Source organism: Ovis canadensis, chromosome 11 (genome assembly GCF_042477335.2).
Source record: "Ovis canadensis isolate MfBH-ARS-UI-01 breed Bighorn chromosome 11, ARS-UI_OviCan_v2, whole genome shotgun sequence".
Classification (NCBI taxonomy): domain Eukaryota; kingdom Metazoa; phylum Chordata; class Mammalia; order Artiodactyla; family Bovidae; genus Ovis; species Ovis canadensis.
In genome coordinates this window covers 40865128-40888203 of record NC_091255.1, presented here as the reverse complement: position 1 = coordinate 40888203, position 23076 = coordinate 40865128, and the positions used below count along the sequence as shown (strand labels likewise).

Genomic DNA, 23076 nt, shown 5'->3' with positions numbered 1-23076 from the left:
GAGCCAATACCTCTTTCTCTCTCTGCGCTCAGTTTCTCGGTTGTGTCCAACTCTTTGTGACCCCAGGGACTGTAGCCCGCCAAGCTCCTCTGTCCATGAGATTATCCAGGCAAAAATGCTGCAGGGAGTTGCTATTTCCTCCTCTAGGGGATCTTCCTGACTCAGGAATCAAACCCAAATCTCCTGCATTGGTAGGCAGGTTCTTTACCACTGGGGTACCTAGGAAGTCTGGCCACCAGGGAAACTCCTCAAATTACCCTCAATCTTTCAGTTCAGTTCAGTTCAGTTCAGTTCAGTTCAGTTCAGTTCAGTTGCTCAGTGGTGTCTGACTCTGCGACCCCACAAATTGCAGCACGCCAGGCCTCCCTGTCCATCACCATCTCCCGGAGTTCACTCAAACTCACGTCCATCGAGTTGGTGATGCCATCCAGCCATCTCATCCTCTGTCGTCCCCTTCTCCTCCTGCCCCCAATCCCTCCTAGCATCAGAGTCTTTTCCAATAGTTAACTCTTCGCATGAGGTGGCCAAAGTACTGGAGTTTCAGCTGGTGTCCTTCCAAAGAACACCCAGGGCTGATCTCCTTTAGAATGGACTGGTTGGATCTCCTTGCAGTCCAAGGGACGCTCAAGAGTCTTCTCCAACACCACAGTTCAAAAGCATCAATTCTTTGGCGCTCAGCTTTCTTCATAGTCCAACTCTCACATCCATACATGACCACTGGAAAAACCATAGCCTTGACTAGACGGACCTTTGTTGGCAAAGTAATGTCTCTGCTTTTCAATATGCTATCTAGGTTGGTCATAACTTTTCTTCCAAGGAGTAAGTGTCTTTTAATTTCATGACTGCAATCACCATCTGCAGTGATTTTGGAGCTCCCCAAAATAAAGTCTGACACTGTTTCCACTGTTTCCCCATCTATTTCCCATGAAGTGATGGGACCAGATGCTATGATCTTCGTTTTCTGAATGTTGAGCTTTAAGCCAACTTTTTCACTCTCCTCTTTCACTTTCATCAAGAGGCTCTTTAGTTCCTCTTCACTTTCTGCCATAAGGGTGGTATCATCTGCATATCTGAGGTGATTGATATTTCTCCTGGCAATCTTGATTCCAGCTTGTGCTTCTTCCAGCCCAGTGTTTCTCATGATGTATTCTGCATATAAGTTAAATAAGCAGGATGACAATATATAGCCTTGACATACTCCTTTGCCTATTTGAAACCAGTCTGTTGCTCCATGTCCACTTCTAACTGTTGCTTCTTGACCTGCATACAGATTTCTCAAGAGGCAGGTCAGGCGGCCTGGTATTCCCATCTCTCTCAGAATTTTCCACCGTTTATTGTGATCCACACAGTCAAAGGCTTTGGCATAGTCAATAAAGCAGAAATAGACGTTTTTCTGGAACTCTCTTGCTTTTTCCATGATCCAGCGGATGTTGGCAATTTGATCTCTGGTTCCTCTGCCTTTTCTAAAACCAGCTTGAACATCTGGAAGTTCACGGTTCACGTATTGCTGAAGCCTGGCTTGGAGAATTTTGAGCATTACTTTACTAGCGTGTGAGATGAGTGCAATTGTGTGGTAGTTTGAGCATTCTTTGGCATTGCCTTTCTTTGGGATTGGAATGAAAACTGACCTTTTCCAGTCCTGTGGTCACTGCTGAGTTTTCCCAATTTGCTGGCATATTGAGTGCAGCACTTTCACAGCATCATCTTTCAGGATTTGAAACAGCTCAACTGGAATTCCATCACCTCCACTAGCTTTGTTCATAGTGATACTTTCTAAGGCCCACTTGACTTCACATTCCAGGATGTCTGGTTCTAGGTGAGTAATCAAACCGTCGTGATTATCTTTAGATAAGCACAATAACCTTGCCGATTAGCAGTGATGCTTCTTTAACCAACAGGAGCTCCTTTCAACATTTTCAAATGTCTCAGGATATGGAGGATATACACTTATGATCACATACACCAGTTCTTTCAACTGTCTCTGGACCCTCTAGACATCAATTCCCATAACCAGGAATGCCTATAGGGTCAAGTCATGGAAAGATGGCCTGTAGAAGCTTACAGTTGATTTTAAGAAAGGAGGATTTTATTAAGATATTTATTTGGTGTGAAAAGTGAAAGTGAAGTCACTTAGTCCTGCCCGACTCTTTGCGACCCCTTGGACTGTAGCCCACTAGGCTCCTCTGTCCATGGGATTTTCCAGGCAAGAATACTGGAGTGGATTGCCATTTCCTTCTCCAGGGGATCTTCCCAACCCAGGGATTGAACCCAGGTCTCCCACATTGCAGGCAGATGCTTTTACCTCTGAGCCACCAGGGAAGGCAAGTGTATTCAGTGTAGCAGTTGCTAATTTTACAATGGGAGTGAGAGCCAGGCAGCAACGGTGTTAGAAATGAACCATGAAAAGTTGCATGGAAAAACCACTAGGATTGGACTTCCCTAGTGGTCCAGTGGTTAAGAATCCACCTGCCAATGCAGAGGACATGGGATCCAATCCTGGTCCAGGAAGACCCATGTCACACTGAGCCCACGCACCACAACTACTGAGTTTGTGCTCCAGAGCCTGAGAGCTGCAACTGCTGAAGCCCGTGTGCCCTGGAGCCTACACTCTGCAACAAGAGAAGCCACTACCAGGAGAAGCCCTCAAACCACAAAGAAAAGTAGCCCCCATTCGCTGCAACTAGAGAAAGCCTGCGTAAAGCAATGAAGACTCAGCACAGCCAAGAAACAAATAAATAAATTAAATTAAAAAACCATGAGGACCACAGCACATCAAGTCAGAGGCTGAGGATGGAGAGCGTCAAGGGAGAGAGCACCCTCATGAGTTAAGAGTGATGTGAAAACGTTGGTGATGAGATCTTTGGTGACCTTGGGGAGAATGGTTTCTGTCAAGAGATGTGGACAGAAACTGGATTTTATGAGATTAGGGAGAAAGTGGGTGGTAAGGAAATGGGGGCTCTGGGGGTGCAGACCACTTAATTAAGAAGTTTATAGTGAAGGGAAGCAAAGAATGGGATAGTAGCTTGAGGGGGACAGCTTAAACTCTTACCGCTTCCATGGATATAGACATTTTAACAGGGATCAACGCCTTAAACTAAAGGGATTAAGTACTGTGGGTGGAATTTCAGGCAGCCAGAGGTGGGGGGGGGGGGGCAATTTTCTTTTTTGAACTTGGGGCAGTTTTCCAAAATCCCAGGAATCACGCTACCAGTAGGCATCTGCCTGCTCTGCTAAAGGTAAAGCAGATCCTGTAAGCCTGCAGGATTTGGGCTTTCCCCCATTCTCTGTTCTTGTTATTTCACGTCTTCACACCCCTTTGAGAGTACTTCCAGATGCAATGCTTTGCTTGAAATGATGATGCTATGGGGCAGACCCCGCAGGGATGCGAATCAAAGCCCACTGGTCTAAAAGTTCGACTTTGGTTATTTTCAGCTTCCACAAATACAAAACTGTATTAGGAAGTAACAAAAGAAAAGTATTTTGAGTTGTAAATAGCTGTCACCACGTTCACAAAATTTTAGTCCATGAAAAAAAAGAGGTGGCACTTGCCTTCGACCTCTTGGACAAAACATTTTATGTAAAATAAGGCAATCAGCTTTACTTTACTTTACTTTCTGTAACCTTGGGTCTAGATCACCAAGCAGTACCATCTTCCCTCTGTCTTCATCTGCCCCAATGTCCCCCCTAATGCACACCAGCCCGTTGTCTTCTCTGCACCTGTGGCCACCCTGCCTACCCGGTAATGACTTCTTCAGCCCCTCCCCCACCTGCCCCATCCCATTTTTCTCCATCTGGAAGGCTTGCTTTAATTCTCAGTTACTTGCAAAAGCTGTCTTGCCAACTCTCCCACATCTTCTCTAAAACCCTGCAGGTTAACAGTCTGTGCCATAGTAGTCAGTCTTGACTCACGTAGTGTGTGTGTATACTCAGTCATGGCCAACTTTTGTGACCCCCTGAACTTCTGCAGGGTTTCAGCTGAAATGTCCGAATTGTTTTCTGCCTGGTAGCCTTACTCTTTTTTTCTTTTTAAGATTTTTTTTTTTTCTTGAAGTATAGTTGATTTACAATGCTGTGCTTAATTTTTGCTAGATAACAAAATGACTCAGTTATACACATATGTATTCCTTTTCATATTCTTTTCCATTCTGGCTTATCACAGGATATTAAATATAGTTCCCTGTGCTCTACAGTAGGACCTTGTTGTTTATCCATCTTGTATATAATAGTTTGCATCTGCTAATTCCGAACTCCTAATCCTTGCCTTCCCCACCCATCTTCCCCCTTGGCAGTCACAAGTTGTTCTTCGTATAGGTCACTTCTTACAGCTTTTTATCTCCTACCGTCCTAACTTGTGCGCATTTAGTAACTGCATTTTTATGCATTCATTTAACAATTGAAGGTTAAATTAATTTCACTGTGGTAAATTTAAAGCCAGGTTTAAATTAAACACCGGGGCCTCAAGCAAAGTTTCTAAAGGTGCTGACTTGATGACAATGAACTCACTGTCTCCTAAAGATGCCCCTTAGTGACAATGCTTGTCATGGAAGGATTAGCGGGGAGTGTGGCAGGAGGGCGGTGATGGTGACCAAGGACAGGAAGACGGGTTGACAAATAATGAGCAGCAGTGTCACTCTGAATCCGGAGATCTCGGGGAACCTGGCTTGAATCAGGAAGGCTGGAATTGCTTAGTCTGTCTCCTCTCCTGTTGCCTTTCCTGCTGCAAATACTACCTATTGATTTCTGGCATGCAAACCTGTAAAAGGATTCCGTTGTTTGAAGTGGAACACAGAAATCCTGGGTCCCTCCAGCCTTCCTTGAGAGCCCACTTCTTCCTCCTTCTCCCGCCCCTTCCACTCCTCCCCATAGCCCTGGAGGGAAACTTAAGTTCAAGGCTGCGCATCATGCTTCCTAGTTTTCTACTTGTTTTATAAGGCATAGCATTAGTGGTTCCTTGAGAACACTCCCATTACAAGGTGAGGTGGTGCTCTTAAACCCCTTCCACTTGATGGCTCTGGAAGCAGAGACTCAGAAAGGTTAAGTGGTTTGGCAAGATTGCCCAGCGATTTGCTGACTGAGATGTGTTTTTAACTCCTGGCTGACGGATCTTACAGAGAACGTTTGGTGTCCACGATCCGGGACATTTCAAATAACCCAAGGAGGCAGCACCATGCACGTACTGTGCAACCGGCAATCAGCTATAAATGATTAGTGTTTACATCTCCAATCGAGGAAGGGGATGGAATCATAAGGAAAAGGAAGTTTTAAGTCTGAATTGGAAAGCAGGAAGCTTGTGAATGGGTGGCCCCACAGCCAGCTCTCAATAAATGGCACAGCACTGCAGCAAAGGGCTTCAGAGGGAAAGGTGCATGTTCCCCGTCAGGAGATGTTGGGTCCATGAGGCTTTGCAATGCACCGGCGTTAGACGTGTTAGCATTCTAACGCCATCTCCTCCTTTACGGCTCTTCACGACTCTCTGATGACAAAGCAGCTGTTTGCCATTTAAAGGTCGAATGCCAGTAATAGCGGGATGGCATTTTATCATCCGAAGAGCGCAAGCAGACGGGAGATGAAAACTTGGAGGCTTGAGCCAAGTGCAATCAAGTCCCTGGGTTGAGAATCCGTGAAAATATGGAATGTACCTTCAATTAACCTCTCACAAATACCTGGTCACCGGGACCGATTCATCTGAAGGTTGTTGCCTGGGCTAGCGAGCGTGTGCCTCCTGCCGAGAAGGAAGCAGCCTCTGATCTTATTCTCGGTTAGTCCCACAAATTAGAAATCCTCCCCCCGCCAAATCTCCCAGTGATAAAGACCCCTCTGATATTCCTGAGTAAAGAGGCTGCCAGGGAGTCATGGAGGTGGGGGCTGCTACTGACAAGCGATTTTCAAAAGGTTTTTAAGTATTAGTCTCCTTAAGGAAATTTAGAGAGAAATGTATGTTGTTGAATAGAGTCTTAATAATGACAACAGCAGAGATAATACAGCTTTATGTTAGAGGCTGCTGTCTACTTTAAAAATCTTTTTCTTTTTTTTTAATGTCTGGCCTCCTTTCAATTCTTTCAACACCAGGAAGGAGGCAGAAAAGGTAGTATTTACATGACTCAGCGGCCAAGTGAACGTCTCAGGGTCACACAGATATTAAGTGGTGGAGTTGAGATTTTGAACCACAAGGATTTTTTTTTTTTTTTAATCCAGCGTTCTTTCTGCTGTTGTATTTACCTCCCTGGATCATTAACACGGGGCAGGATTTGGCTTTGCAGAAAAAGGAGAGACCTTCCTTCCGCCGCGGAGGAAATTCCAACCTACGCTACCCTGATCTCGGTGAGCCTGTTCTAGCTCTCATCTTTATTCTTTAAAAAAAAAAAAAAAAGTGAGAAATCTAGTTGTTCATTAAGATAAACTCACGTGCTCCCCTGTGGGCTGGGAGCTGGGGTATACCACAAACACAGCCAGGGAGAAGCAATTTGCCTTATGTGAAGGGTGAGGGATGAAAAATTTGAAGTGGGGAATAATCTCTCTTGAGATCATTGCGCTGGGAGATGATCTGGGTTCAAACCTGAATTGGCCACGTCTCAAAAGTCTGCTGAGTCAGCAGGCAGGGCAGGGCAGGAAGGTCTGGGAGGGTGAGCCAAGCTCTGGGGACCCTATTAGCCCCCTTGGCCAGTGGCCTTCCCGGATGCCCAGACTGGCTTGAGCCTCAGGGTGCCTCCTGCCTTCGTGGGCCTGGAGAGTCTTTTTAAAGAGGGGTCTGGAACTATTTTGGCAAGGCTAGGGAATTCTGTCTTTGGAAAATAATAGGAGACACTTGTACCAAGTTCAAGTTGGGAAAAAGAAAGAGTAAATTTATATTCAAGGAACAGAGTGCCTCAGTTTCTCCACGTATAAGATGGGAGTAAGTATCCTGCAGAGAGCTGGAGTTGGATGAAAATTTACCAATAATGAAAGGTCTCTGAAACATGATTGAATTGTGTTATTATTCCCCATTGCCTTTGTGCCTTTTCAGCCCTGCTTGACTCTGTGACCCCATTGCCCGTCAGACTCCTCTGTCCATGGGATTTTCCAGGCAAAAATACTGGAGTGGGGTGCATTTCCTCTTCCACAGGATCTTCCCAACCCAGAGATCAAGCCTTCATCTCTTGGGTCTCTGGCATTGGCAGGTGGATTCTTTACCAACTGTCCTACCTGGAAAGCCCCCATCCCTCTCATTAAAAACTCACAAATCTGCCCCCCCCACCTTTTCTATCATTCGTTTGTAGTCAGTGTTAGGAGAGCAGGAAAAGGGTGCTTGGAGCCCAAAAGTGTTATTGGAAACGCTCTTCTTGTGTGAAACGCTAGTGGGGACAGTATTTCCTCTCTGCTGAGTTCCCTGTAACTCCAAAGCCCTCACCGCCTTAGGAAGCTTTGTTCACGGCAAACCCTCAACACTGAAGTCATTAGGCCTGTAATTTACCCCCCACTAGAACATGAGAAAATGTAATCGAATAAATATTATTGTTTTTCCTTCCTTTCTTAGCAAATTACCACCTTCCGCTCCTTGCTCCCCGTGAGCTCTAATAGTCGGGCAAGTCTGGAACTGATCTCTTGGCAGAAAATTCTTTCAAATCCAAGTGCTGCCATCTGGGAGAGGTCCCCCATCCTCAAGCCCAGAAACCCCTTCAGAAAGCAGGAAATAAATGCCAATTTGGCTCCGAGGGAAGGTGCTCAGTTGGGTTCTTAAATTCCACATAGGAAACTCACATGTGTGCTCTAAAATATAAATTACCCAAACAAAATGCAACATGATATCCCTGGAACAAAGACCGAATAATTTCCTTTTCCCTAAGGGGATTCTCCGCGATGGCACCCTGCGAGTAGCAGGAGCGAGCAGAGTCTGGAGGTTTGGGAGGGAGGTAAGAAGGGAAAGGGGTGATCCAGATGGCTCAGTAAGTAAAGAATCCAGCTGCCATGCAGGAGCTATAGGAGACGTGGGTTCAGTTCCTGGGTTGGGAAGATCCCCTGGAGGAGGGCATGGCAACCCACTCAGTATTCCTGCTTGGAGAATCCCATGAATAGAGGAGCCTGGTGGGCTATAATCCAGGGGGTTGCAAAGAGGCAGACACAGCTGAGCACGTGTGCACGGTCAAACAGTCAAGGAGGGAAAGGAAAGAAGAGAGAGGAGAGAGGGAAAAGATAGAGGCAGGCGAGAACACTGATCATGGAGGGTCTGTCTTTCCTGCACACAAGAAATAATCTGTTCTTGTGAGTGTTTCCTAAACAGAGGCCGGGGATGCTCCATTATGGTGATTAGTCACATACCTGATGCCCTAGAGACATCGGTGCTTCCTGTTTTTTAATATTTATTCCTTTGGCTCCAGGAGACAGTGAAGGACAGGGAAGCCTGGTGCGCTGCAGTCCATGGCATCACAAAGAGGCAGACGTGACTGAGTGAATAAACAGCAACAATAGATTGGTCTGGCTGCACTGGCTCTTAGTTGGAGCATGTGAGGTTTTTGCTGTGGCACATGGGGGCTTCTCTAGTTATGGCACACAGGCTTAATTGTCCCATGGCCTGTCCCATGGGATCTTAGGGCTTCCCAGGTAAAGAATAGCTTGCCAATGGAGACGTGGATTCGAACCCTGGGTTGGGAAGATCCCCTGGAGAAGAAAATGACAATCCACTCCAGTATTTTTGCCTGGAAAATTCCGTAGGCAGAGCAGCCTGGCCATGGGGTGGCAAAGAGTCAGAAATGACGGAGTGCGCACACACACACACATACGTAAGAGTAAATTTATATTCAAGGAACCGAAACTTTCAGTTTCTCCACGTATAAGATGGGAGTAAGAGTCCTGCAGAGAGCTGGAGTTGGATGAAAATTTACAGAGCTGGAGTTGGATCTTAGTTCCTTGCCCCAGGGGTTAAACTGGGGTCCTCTGCATTGGAAGGCAGATTCTCAACCTCTGGATCCCCAGGGAAGTCCCTCTGCTATTTGTGTAATCTGTCGCTCGCCTTATTTCAACTATTTCATTTTCACATTGAATATTTCTTCTTAGCTCCTTTCTATGTTCTCTTGTTCCTTTTTTTTGTTGTTGCTAACATGTAGCTAGGAGTGATCACCTAACACTTAAAAAAAATTTTTTTTTAATAGTTTTGGCTGAATTCCTGTGGTTGTGAACTAGCACGCATCTGTTCTTCTTGGTCTTTCATGAGTACTGGACTTAAATGTTTCCCTAATTTGACTCCTGAGGACTCCTAGAGCAGAAATCAAGATACAGCAGGTGAGAGGAAGGTACTTGTCTGTCCCAAGGCAAAGGCAAACAAAGAAGGGAAAGAACTTTAGTAATTATTTCCTGTTTTAGTCTTTTCCCACCAACTTGCTACACAAACACACACACACACACCCCTTAGCTCCCCAGAATTTATGACAGCTTCCTCTTCATCTTTGTATTCTCCTTTTTTGTTCTCTTCAAGATTACTCTTGGCACAGTGATCCTGCAGTCGTTCGAGCCCAGCGTCTTGGCTAGATACAGAACTGAAGCCTCAGAACAACGGCCTCCAGTCCCTTCACTTTGCAGGTGAGAACCCTAGAGCATAGAGAAGCTAAGTGATGGCACACAGCCTGTCAGTGGTGGGTGTCCGTGCCTCCTGCTCCAGAAGTCCTCTGAGGACCAAATGCCTACATTCACATGGATGCTTAGAATTCAGTGTTCAATCCATTGTTACAGCAAGTTCCGTACTGTAAAAACATTAATAAGCTATTATTAAGTGATTCACTTGGGCTTCCCCAGTGGCTCAGCCGTAAAGAATCCACCTGCAATGCAGAAGCCACAGGAGACGCGGGTTCAGTCCCCAGGTCAGGAAGATCCCCTGGAGGAGGACATGGCAACCCACTCCAGTATTCTTGCCTGGAGAAGCTCATGGACAGAGGAGCCTGGCGGACTACAGTCCATGGGGTCACAAAGAGTCAGACACGACTGAAGCGACTTAACATGCACAATTCATTTTGTCCATTCTGAAGGTGCATTAAAAAAATATTTTACGACTCTCAAGGGTATTAACCACAGCCAAAAAAAAAAAAAAATACTGGAAAAACTGCAGATACCACAGACACAGCTTTCTATGAAATTTCCTGAGATGTAATAACATACTGAAGAGTAGCCCACAGACGGTGAAATTCCAGCAACCACAGCAAGGAATTCTGACCCTCAGAAGCAGCCAAGCCCCACAAAATGCAGGCTCTGCTGTCCACAAGGATGCAACCACCTCTGAGGCTTAGAGTCTATAGACTCTGTGTTTCTGTGTATGTGTGTGTGTGTGTGTGTGCACGTGTGCGCGTGCATGCTCACTTGCTCAGTCCTGTCCAACTCTTTTTGGCCCCCTGGACTGTAACCTACCAGGCTCCTCTGTCCGTGGGATTTTCTAGGCAAGAATACTGGAGGGGGTGCCATTTCCTCCTCCAGGGGATCTTCCCAACCCAGGGATCGAACTTTGTTGAATCTCCTGAAGTGGCAAGCGGATTCTTTACCACTAGCGCCACCTGGGAAGCCCTGACAGACTCTTTGAGACCAAATCACAATTTTTTTTTTTTTTTTCCCCCTCCTGGGAAGGAAACCAGGGCTGGAATTAGATAAGTACTAATTGAAATGGCAGGAATGACCCCTTGTTACTAAGATCCTCCCGTAAGCCCTTGGAATGTTACCTGAGAGGTAACAAGGCACAGAGGAAAAAGTGTCCTGTTGTCTCAATGTCAATCAGATTTAAATACAGTTCCCATAACAAACACCTGAATTTGCCAGAGGCTTTTATTAGCATCCACTTCCAATAATGGATGTTCTATAAAACAGAAATGAGGACTAGGGATCAGATACTGCTGTTTGTTAAGGGAAAAACCTAATTCTCATCAGACAGAATGGAACAGAATGTAAACTAGCCAGATAATTTCTGTGTCTTGCAATCACCCTCTTTCTGCACCTCTGCAGAAACAAACTCTCCCTGAATCCGAGATAGGAGTCTGCCTACCTGGCCCACTCTCCTGTGTCCCGACCTATGGACTCTGACCTCCAGTTTTGACCCAACATTGCCCAGCACTGAACATCTCCCCTCACCCAACCCAATGCCAGATGAATAATAGCCCAGGGTCAGAGCCTCAGACAGAGACCCTAAGATCAGGAATCTTGGGACATGCCCACTAAAACCAACTCCTTTCAAAAGAAACAGTCATCCTTGTCCTGTTGTTAGAGCTTTGAAAGTATATGGTCAGTTTCTTTCTCTTGTTTATCCATATAAAGTAAGTTTTATAGCATCTTAGAACTGGAGGGACTCTTAGAGTTCATCTCGTCCAATCTTCTGTGTTTATGTAGGAGTAAGTGGAGTTCTGCGGTGACTAAGTCACTCATTCAAGGTGACATGAGTATGAAGAATTGGATCTGAGACTTGGGCTTACATCTACAATGATTTCCTTCATCAGATGCTCCCTCTGGTTTTTATCTCATTCCCTTATTTCTACCAATTCATCTCATCTCTCCCCACATTTCCTTCCTGCACCCCAGATTCCAACTCAGGAAAAGGCTAGGTCCATGTAAGGGCTCTGCCCACGAGGAGAAGAAATATCAACAGTTACACCCACCTGGCACTGTCTCTGTGGACTGCTGTTTTCTAGATCCACCTCTTCTGTGCATCTCCACAGTTGTGACGAATAGAGATGCAGACCATTGTCCCCTAAGGTGTCCCATTTCCATTCATTCACTTGTTCAAAACACATTTACTGAGCAATCACTATATTCTATGCACAAGGTGAGGGGCAATGGCTGCCTTTGGGGAGCTCACAAATGTAGAAGACATTCCTATGTTCTCTAAGTTTGTAAATAAAGTAAATTTAAAAGTGTCAGTAAATAAATAATGTAAACAAATGAATGGCATAGTCACACAATGAACATTGGAGTCTGGAGTCTAGTGTGCATGCTAAGTCCCTTCAGTTGTGTCCAACTCTTTGCGACCCTATGGACTGTAGCCCACCAGCCTCCCCAGGGATTGAACCCGCATCTCTTAGGTCTCCTGCATTGGCAGCCAGGTTCTTTACCACGAGCGCCACATGGGAAGCCCAATGGAACATTACCTGGCAGGAACAGAAGGGGTAACAATAAAGAAAACAGCATGAATGATTGGCCCCCAAACCCACACAGAACCAGGGAGTAGACACCCACATATGCCCAAGGGTAAAAATACTGTATCAGTCTCCTTAAATCAAGTTCTGTAACAGAAGAGGCAACCTACAGCTATAATGACCTGCAGCAGATCATGGCTGTCTTGGGAGAAGAGTGAGGGGTACCTAGGATACTGACTTGGAATGAACATGAAGAAAACTTTATAGAAAAATGGAATAGTCTCTATCTTTATTGAGTTGGTGGTTGTGCTCTAAGTTGCTTTGCATGCTTCGTCACTTGGTCGTGTCCGACTCTTGTGACCCCTTGGACTGTAGCCCATCAGACTCCTCTGTCCACGGGATTCTCCAGGCAAGAAATACTGGAGTGGCCTGCCATTTCCTTCTCCAGGGGATCTTCCTGACCCAGGGATCGAACCTGCATCTCTTATGTCTCCTGCGTTGGCAGATGCTACCACAGGCACCACCTGGGAAGCCTGGTGGTTACATAAGTGTAAACATTTGTCAAAACTCAGTGGGGAGTTTTGATATGGTCTCATCTTCCCAACTGATGTGAAACTAACCACAGGGAGGTGAAGGGATTAGTACAGTCATTAGCAATGACTCAGAGAAGAAGCCAAAATTTCTTAAGTGTCCCGTTTACACAGGGTTCCTTGACACTTGATGCCTGCAGGTCCTCAGATGAAGAAATGGAGCTCACCTGATTTAACATCACTCTCCTTGCCTAGGGTGCTGTTGAAACCGGCAGACCTTAATGCCTCAGAAACAACGTGTGACATTAAAAAAAGACCGCAGTGGAGAGATGGTCTATGTGGGGGCTCATTGTCATCCTCATGATCTTTGTTTTTTCAGCAAATAGAATAAAAACTCAAACTAGTGTCAACTGGGGTTTTCACCATATAGACAGGAAGAGCCAACACAAATACACAATCCGTTCTATTAGAACTCCCTTTTTTTTAAATGTCATCCAAGGAATTAGTGAAGCAAGCGTTCCCATGCTAAAGTAGACTTGCAGCTTCAGAGAACAAGGTCTTAGAAAATAGTAATTTAAAAAAAAATGTATAAGAAGACAGCCACACAGAGACCCTCTGGTAAAAGTCCTTATTTCAAGAATGATAGGATAGGGACTTCCCTGATTGTTCAGTGAATAAGAATCCACCTGCCAGTGTAGAGGACACAGGTTTCATCCCTGGTTTCGGAAGATTCAACGTGTCGTGGAGCTACTAAGCCCATGAGCCGCAACTGCGGAAGCCCGTGCACCCTAGAGCTGTGTTCTGGAACAAGAGAAGCCACCGCAATGAGAAGCTCATGTACACGATGAAGAAAAGCCCCCAGCCCCCGCAACTGGAGAAAGGCTGCACAAAGCAAGGAGGATCCACCACAACAAAAATAATAATAATAATAATTTAAAAAAAAAAGAATGGTAGGATACTACCTCCAGGATCTAGAGAGGGAAAAAATCTACAGAGGAAAAGTGATTATTATAAAAGTTTTCCTCCCCTGTGCTGTATTCCATAAGGTAGTGAGGTTGAGACAGTAACTAAAGAATTGTTTCATCAATTAAATCTATTATCCATGTGGAGGAAATGAAACATCGAAGCAATGGAAGCCCTCAAAGGCACTCTGTACTCTTCCCTACTCTACCTACCCATCCTCCAAATTTGGGGAGAAAAATTATCCAGCTAAATTAATAATGAATAAAAACAAGTCAATTTGGGGAAGGCATGGCATAAAATAAATCATACAGAGAAATCAAACCGGGAAAATAGCAAGTGATTAAGAGAAATATTCTGTAATAATAAAAGAGTAAATTTATCAGGAAAACATGACTCATTAATGAGTATGTACCTAATGACTGAGCTTGAAGTTACAAAAATAAAGTGATAGAATCAAAGGAGAAACAGATAATTCCGTAGTCATGCCTAGGAAGTTTTAATATCCTCTGTTCTCAGCAACAGATGGGATTGCTGTTGTTCAGTTGCTAGGTTGTGTCCGACTCTTTGTGACCCCATGGACTACAGCACACGGGGCTTCCCTGTCCTTCACCAACTCCCAGAGTTTGCTCAAACTCATGTCCATTGAGTCGGTGATGCCATCCAACCATCTCATCTCTGTCATCCCTTGTCCTCTGGCCTTCAATCTTATGTCCTTCAGGGACATAACTGTTGATGAGATAACTAGACAAAAAGCAGTGAAGTCAGAGAAAACCTGAACAACTCCTTCTCGGCTGGAAGTCTGACATTTGTTAGTGGCCTTGTGCTGAGCAGGATGGGAGTCATGAGCTCAGAAGAAAGAGTGTTTCTGTTGGTGATGTCTGCTGTGGACGCAGAGCAGGAGAAAGAAAAGCCCCTGGACCAGTCACCTCCTTAACCCTGGCTGTGCATGAGAATTGCATAGTGAGAGCCTTTTATGAATATGGATGCTAAGACCCCTCACCTGGAGACTTTGCTCTAATTCCTCTGTGGTACAGCCCAGGCATTTGTCATTTTTCTGAAGTCTCCCCAGATGATTTCAGTGAGTAATGAGGATTAAAAACCACTGTCCTAAACAGTGAGAAAGGGGACACTCGTACTCTGATGAAGAGCAGGTAAAAGATGTAGAATACATTAAGGGCCTTCAATGCATCATTTTATCTAGAAATCTCATTTCTAGGGAAATAGTAATGATGTGCCTGTATAATTTATGTTCAAGAATGCTTTTTGCAGCTCAATTTATAATAGCAATAGAAATAGACAGATGATAGATAGAAGTTAAGTGGGGCTTCCCAGGTGGCTCAGCGGTAAAGAATACCAATGCAGGTGACACAGCTTTGATCCCTGGGTTGGGAAGATTCCCTAGAGGAAGAAACAGCAACCCACTCCCGTATTCTTGCCTGGAGAATCCCATGGACAGAGGAGGCTGGTGGGTTATAGTCCATGGGGTCTCAGAAGAGTCGGACACAGCTTAGCGACTGAACAACAAGATAATAGATAGATACACAGGTATGTAGATACATAAATAGATGGCTGGAAAGAGGGAAGGAAGGAAAGGCGGGAGGAAGAGAAGAAGAGAAAGGAAACCGAATTATTCAGCAGTATGGGTAGGTAGGTAAGTTTAGTCACTCAGTTTTGTCCAACTCTTGCGACCCCATGGACTGTAGCTCTCCAGGCTCCTCTGTTCATGGGGTTTCCCAGGCAAGAATACTGGAGCGGGTTGCCATTTCCTTCTCCAGGGGATCTTCCTGATGCAGGGATTGAAGCCCAGGTCTTCTGCATTGCAGACAGACTCTTACTGACTGAGCCTCCAGGGAAGCCCCATGCAGCAGTATGGAACTGGTTAAATACATTAAATCAAGGTACAATAGATACCTTTAATAAGATGATGTTGATATGTATTTCACATCAAATATGTCCATAAAAAGCTGAGAGAATGATGTTGCAAAGTAATTTATAAACCATTCCGTTCTGAGACAATGTATGTGTGCCTAGAAAAATAGTCTTTAAAGTTTTGCTTCAAAATGTCAATCATATTTATCTCAAGGTGATGGTATTTTCGTCCATTTAGCTGACGTTCATTTCGTTCCTAATGTGTGTAAAGTGAATACATGTGTCTTAGGTAGTAAAACTAAACCAAGAATGAAACCAATCTCCCTGATGACAACTCATTCTGAAATGCGGAGAGCCTTTCATCTCATCGGTTCTAATCCTTAAAAGGGGGTCAAATGGATGATTATCTGAGCTGGTGAAGGAATTAAGAATTCAGAATAGCTCTGGGAAAGGGTGTGGGAACTGCTCCATTACCTTAGGTGAAAACAAACAAGGGAGGTTCCCTTTGATCCACAGGGGCCCATTCCTTTCAACATTTTCTGGGTGGATCTGGACCCAGCCTGTAGAGAGGATGAGGCCAGCTGGAACCTGCCCGCAGTCCTTCCCGAGGTGTGGCTGGGAAAGTGGGAGCTGCCCAGGTCTCCACCCAGTTCTCCTTCCAGCCCTAGAAGGTCACACCTGTCCATCCATCTTCTTCCAAATGGAAGGAATGTGGGGGGCTCAGCCAAAGGAATGGAAACAAAGCCTCATTCCTTTGGAGAGCTCCACCCCTCCTTCCCCCCGACACCTTCCCTCCATCTTCACGTTTATTGCTTTCCAGACCTCAGATTCCTTGAATCTGCCTGCCAATGCAGGTTTGAACCTGCCAGATTAGGTTCGGTCCCCGGGTCGGGAAGATCCCCTGGAGGAGGAAATGGCAATCCACTCCCGTATTCTTGCCTGGAGAATCTGGTGGTCAGAGGAGCCTGGCAGGCTACAGTCCATGGGGTCGCAAAGAGTCGAACACGACTGAGCAACAGAGCATGCTTGCTTTAAGAAAAGGGGTCTGAAAACTTCCTTCTTGTTAAATTATTAATATTTGCATTTTGAGAGAAGATCAGAGAAATGATATTCACAAATAAATGACTTTTTGAAATATTTTAATTTTATTGGAGTATAAAATTTTGTTGAAGTGTTTATAGTTGATTTACAGTGTTGTACAGCAAAGTGATTCAGTTATACATACACATATAGTTGTTCTTTTTCGGATTCTTTTCTCATATAGGCTATTGAGTAGAGTTCCCTGTACTATACAGCACGTCCTTGTTGGTTACCTGTCTTACATATAGTAATGTGTGGGTATGTTCACCCCAAGCTCCTGATTTATCTCCTCCCAACATTTCCCCTTTCGTAACCGTAAGTTTGTTTTTGAACAAATAAATGACTTTTTCATGGAAGAATCTCAAGCACCAACCAAGTATAGAAAGGGTGGTGATGTTGTAGATTAAAAAAGCCTGAAACACTTGTGATTCTGGACCACATTCCCAGCAGAAAGAAGTGGGAAGTACAATACCCATGAAGCCAGCTGGCATTGGGACAGCACCCTTTAAGAAAACTCATACCTCCAGGGAGTATCTCCTAATGGTTTTGAGAAACTAAGTGAACAAGACGTTTTCTAAACAGGCAGCCCAGAACCCCTGCTCTCTGTCTGATAAACCCACCTCCTCACAGTCAGGCAAAGAAGCCGGATGTTTTCAGCCCTATTCCTAACTTGTGTAACCAACTCCTTGTGGTGGTAGGATGTATCACGGGATGTATTTTCCACAAACAGGCTAAGAAACATTCCTTGATGTCAGGTCACCCAGCAAGTTTCCAAAGTGGTGGTGGTTACTCTTATCTCCTCTACTTCCATCACAAGGTAATGGTCTGTTCTTAAAAGGAGTAGTAAAGCACAGGTTACTTTAGCCCTCTCCCTGCTTCAGGGTGATGAGCGCCTGTCAATACCTCTCCAGTGACTGACTGGTTCCGTCTGCCACGGCTGTGTGGTGATCACTTATCGCGGGGCAATCTCGTAGGACACAAAATATAGCGCCCTGGTGTCTCTTCATTCTCCAGCACTTGCTGACAGCGAATGAAAATTACACTGCCTTCCAGCACCAGTCATAACTCAACCTCATTTTCCAGAAAACCTTTGTGGGGCACTACAAAATAATGAGATGTGCTCTGCCTAGAGGTTACAGCACCGCCTCGCTGCAGTATGTTCAGCTAAATCAGCCCAACACATGATCAATCCTCCAGAAATAAAAATCACTGTTTTCCTACAGATTTTACTGTGTAATTTAAGCGAATGATAAAATGGATAACTAATGAGAGCCTGCTATATAGCACATGAATCTCTACTCAATGCTCTTTGGTGACCTAAATGGGAACGAAATCCAAAAAAGAGGGGATATGTGTATATGTACAGTTGATTCACTTTGCTGTACAGTAGAAACAGACAACATTGTAAAGCAACTGTGGGTGGTGGTGAAGTCGCTAAGTTGTGTCTGAATCTTTGTGACCCCATGGACTGTAGCCTGCTAGGCTCCTCTGTCCGTGGGATTTCCCAGGCAAGAATACTGGCTTGGATCTCCATTTCCTCCTCCAGGGGATCTTACCAACCCAGGTATCGGAACCTGCATATCCTGCGTTGCAGGCAGATTCTTTACTGCTGAGCCACCGAAGCAACTATACCCCAGTAAATATTTTTTTAAAAATTAAGTAAATGAGTTCAGTGCAATGTTCCTCTTTAGCCATAACCAAGAAGGTAATAACCAAAAATGGTTTGAGAAACGAGAGAAAATAATTTTCTTTCCTAATCTTATTCTCTACCACCCTGCTTGAATAACTGAAAGGGATTTGAATCTTAAAAAACCCCAAAAAACCCAAATCACAGACTCCATGAAAAATCCACAGAGGACATTCCTACCTGTAATGGTTCTTCCACATGCTAGTCTGAGGAGGTTGTTTGGTTTTTAAAATAGTGCAAGACCTAGTTATGTGTGTTTACTCTGTGCACTTAAATAATTGAGTATCTTGTTCCACTAAACTGTAGGTTCTGTGTTATCTACCTGTTATCCCCAACAACTAGCTTAATGCCTGGCACATAATAATATTTTAAAAATTGGTGTATATAATTCACACATTATGAAATTCATGTTTGAACATGTACAAGCCAGTGGTTTTAATAAGGCATATATTCACAAATTATGCAACAGTCACCACTATCCAAATTTCAAAACATTTCCATAACCCCTTAAAGAAACCTGGGGGCTTCCCTGGTGACCCCAGTAAAGAGTCTGCCTGCAATGCAGGAGACCCGGCTTTGATCCTTGGGTTAGGAAGATCCTCTAGAGGAGGAAATGGGAACCCAAGCCAATATTCTTGCCTGGGAATTCTCATGGACAGAGGAGACTGGCGGGCTACAGTCCATGAGATTGCAAGAGTCGGACATGAGTGAGGACTAAACCTACCTGCTATCAGTTCAGTTCAGTCGCTCAGTCGTGTCCAACTCTTTGCGACCCCATGAATCGCAGCATGCCAGGCCTCCCTGTCCATCACCATCTCCTGGAGTTCACTCAGACTCACGTCCATCCAGTCCGTGATGCCATCCAGCCATCTCATCCTCTGTCGTCCCCTTCTTCTCCTGCCCCCAATCCCTCCCAGCATCAGAGTCTTTTCCAATGAGTCAACTCTTCGCATGAGGTGGCCAGAGTACCAGAGTTTCAGCTTTAGCATCATTCCTTCCAAAGAACACCCAGGACTGATCTCCTTCAGAATGGACTGGTTGGATCTCCTTGCAGTCTAAGGAACTCTCAAGAGTCTTCTCCAGCACCACAGCTCAAAAGCATTAGTTCTTCGGCACTCAGCCTTCTTCACAGTCCAACTCTCATGTCCATACATGACCACTGGAAAAACCATAGCCTTGACTAGACGGACCTTTGTTGGCAAAGTAATGTCTCTGCTTTTGAATATGCTATTGATCATAACTTTTCTTCCAGGGAGTAAGCGTCTTTTAATTTCATGGCTGCAATTACCATCTGCAGTGATTTTGGAGCCCCAAAAATGAAGTCTGACACTGTTTCCACTGTTTCCCCATCTATTTCCATGAAGTGATGGGACCAGATGCCATGGTCTTTGTTTTCTGTATGTTGAGCTTTAAGCCAACTTTTTCACTCTCCTCTTTCACTTTCATCAAGAGGCTCTTTAGTTCCTCTTCACTTTCTGCCATAAGGGTGGTGTCATCTGCATATCTGAGGTGACTGATATTTCTCCTGGCAATCTTGATTCCAGCTTGTGCTTCTTCCAGCCCAGTGTTTCTCCTGATGTACTCTGCATAGAAGTTAAATAAGCAGGGTGACAATATACAGCCTTGATGTACTCCTTTTCCTATTTGGAACCAGTCTGTTGTTCCATGTCCAGTTCTAACTGTTGCTTCCTGACCTGCATACAGATTTCTCAAGAGGCAGGTCAGGTGGTCTGGTATTCCCATCTCTTTCAGAATTTTCCACAGTTTATTGTGATCCACACAGTCAAAGGCTTTGGCATAGTCAATAAAGCAGAAATAGATGTTTTTCTGGAATTCTCTTGCTTTTTCCATGATCCAGCGGATGTTGGCAATTTGATCTCTGGTTCCGCTGCCTTTTCTAAAACCAGCTTAAACATCTGGAAGTTCACGGTTCACGTATTGCTGAAGCCTGGCTTGGAGAATTTTGAGCATTACTTTACTAGCGTGTGAGATGAGTGCAATTGTGTGGTAGTTTGAGCATTCTTTGGCATTGCCTTTCTTTGGGATTGGAGTGAAAACTGACCTTTTCCAGTCCTGTGGTCACTGCTGAGTTTTCCCAATTTGCTGGCATATTGAGTGCAGCATTTTCACAGCATCATCTTTCAGGATAAAGCAACCTATATCCACTTTCTATAACTTCCCATTCCTCTCTTCCCCCTAGCCCACGGATGTTACTAGTTTACAATCTGTGTCTATGGATTGAACCATTCTGCATATTTCCTGTAAATAGAATCATTTGGTATGTGACCTTTTGTTGCCGGCTTTTCCATTTGGCATGATGTTTACAATACCCACCCATCTTTTAGCGTATATCAATACCTCATTCCTTTTTATGAATGAATGATAATGTTCTATTGTATGGATAAAGCATGTTTTGTTTATTCAGATCCATTCATGGACATTTACATTGTTCTTCTTTTTGGCTATCAGAGTAACATTTTCATTCACACCTGTTGAACAAATTGGTGACCTTCTAAATGATAGCAGCATATGTGAGATGGCCAATAAACTATCAAACTTCATTCATCTAGCTCATCAGACCTCATTCTACTAGTTCATTCAACTACTTCATCAGAGAACTATAAACTCTAAACAATGCAAAACCATTTTCCAGTTATCAAATTTGCCAAGACTTCTTTTAAATTAAAAAAAAAAAAGTCTTTATTTATTTTGGTCATGCTGCAAGTCATGTGGGCTCTTAGTTCTCTGACCAGAGACCAAACCTGCACCCCTTACAGGTAGAAACAAGAAGTCTTAATTTCTGGACCACCAGGGAAGCCCCAGTCAAGACTTTTCTACTCTAATAGCTGTTGCCTGTGAGGATGTGGTATCCATCGTACACTTTCACTTACAGAAGTGAATATTGCTGTAAGCATTTACAGCAAGTTGGTATGCATGCCAACAGCCTTGATGTGCTCAGACAGTTTGAGTCCCCTAATTGTATCTCTGAGATACGAGACTAAAGATATAACATAAAACACAGAAATACTATATTGTGAAGATGAAAAGTGAAAGTGAAAGTTGCTCAGTTATGTCTGACTCTTTGTGATTCATTGCAAGTGGATTCTTTACCAGCTGAGCCACAAGGGAAGCCCCCAGATAATGGAGTGGGTAGCCTATCCCTTCTCCAGTGGATTTTCCTGACCCAGGAATTGAACGGGGATCTTCTGCATTGCAGAAGATCCTTATGAATAATAATGAAATCTAGAAAACAAACCTAAATACTCAATATAGTGAAATATTTAAAGAAGATCTGGTAGACACATATAATTAAATGGCATATAGTCATTAAAAATCACATCTGAAAGAGTTTCAATTGCATCAGAAAGTGAGTATTCAGTGAAAGTAGGCATAATATGGTTGATCTGAAATATTGATATATGAAAATTTCACAGAAAAATGGGAATTTGAGGAAATCTACAAAAACATGAACTTTTAGCAATGGGTATGAAGAAAAAAGGAAAATCTTAAATACAACTTCATCTATTATGTCTTAGGTTCAACAATGTTTATATTTATGTGACTTAACTTTTATTTCTTTATGAGTGAGAATTTTTATTATTATTTTTGTTATTGCCCTAATTTACATGAAGACATGCTATGCTCAGAAAAATTAAATAAGTCACAAAACTAAATAAGTGGTTAGTTCCTCTTTTAAATAGTAAGTTTTGAGAGGACAAAAAATCTATCTTTAAGTAGCATCATTTCTGTACTAAGTATACAACAGATTTTTTTATTAAAAAAAGAAATTACTTATATTAGACCTCACTTAACCCATTCAGCCACATATATGTAGAAGAGGTATTTCTGGTAATTATAATAGTCAGAACAAGGTAATGGACATATAGCAAATTGAACGATGTAAGTTTCTATAATTCTTTCAACAGGGTCATTCCAAAAGTAGGTAAAGGACTGGTGACCTGTGTTACCTATTAGGCTGCCCGCCTCAGAGAACCTGCCAGAATAAAGGGTACATGGGAATATTAAAAGCTCAGCAGAAAGTAGATGATCCAAGGACAGAAGCAAGTGTCTGATGAGTTACTTACAGGGTGAAATATGTCATGCTTTGTTCTTCCACCAACGTAGCAAGTGCGTTTTTGTTGTGTCTGCATGAGCAAAGTGGCAGGTGGGGCAGCACATTCTAGTCACTGGTAGGGAAATTGAACAGTACTGGCCTTTATGCAACTGTGACAAGTTGTGAATATCTCAAAGCCTTCAATGCATGTGCCCCAAGCATCTTTTTTCCATTATATTTAAACATTCAAATCCCTTTTACGAAAAATATACTCCCACATGGTCCTAATTCACTTCTACTCAACTTATCAAAACATTATCCTGTAAGATTCATTTTAAGTCCAGAAAATTATCTGAGCTTCTGGTATGAGACTGGTATTAGTTCTTCTTATAAACAAGTTCTTTCAATGACTGGTTTTGCATGCCCTTCAACTCTGCATGTGTTTGCGTGACTTGAGTTTAAGTCAAACTGGAATACCCTTTGAATTTGAGCTGCAGATGTTATCCAGATAATTCAGATGTAAGTATCTGAATAGTTCAAATGATCTCAAGAAAAGAATAGTCTGAAATCATGCACTTTAGTTTTTGTTTGCGGACAAAGCAAAGAGTTAATACCTTAACTCTTTCTATATACAGAGTAAAGTCATGATTTAGTTACCTGTAAAACAATAATAGATAAAATTAATTGTCAGAATTGATTATGTGCTGAGGCTCATGTTATGGCTTCACATGCACGTTTTCATTTTATCCTTGGAAGATGCTAAGAGGTTAGATATTACTAAAGGTAAAATTATATATTCACCAAAAATGTTTA

General features: G+C 43.6%; 1 long non-coding RNA gene across 1 annotated transcript in view; it reads left to right on the top strand.

Annotated features, from left to right (window-relative positions):
- Positions 1 to 5478: 5478 nt before the first annotated feature.
- Positions 5479 to 23076, top strand: part of LOC138414987 (uncharacterized) — a 67464-nt gene continuing 49866 nt past the window's right edge. The window contains exons 1-3 of the long non-coding RNA XR_011247037.1: positions 5479 to 5758; positions 6196 to 6321; positions 9449 to 9552. This is a non-coding gene — a long non-coding RNA (uncharacterized lncRNA). The remainder of the gene's footprint in view (positions 5759 to 6195; positions 6322 to 9448; positions 9553 to 23076) is intronic.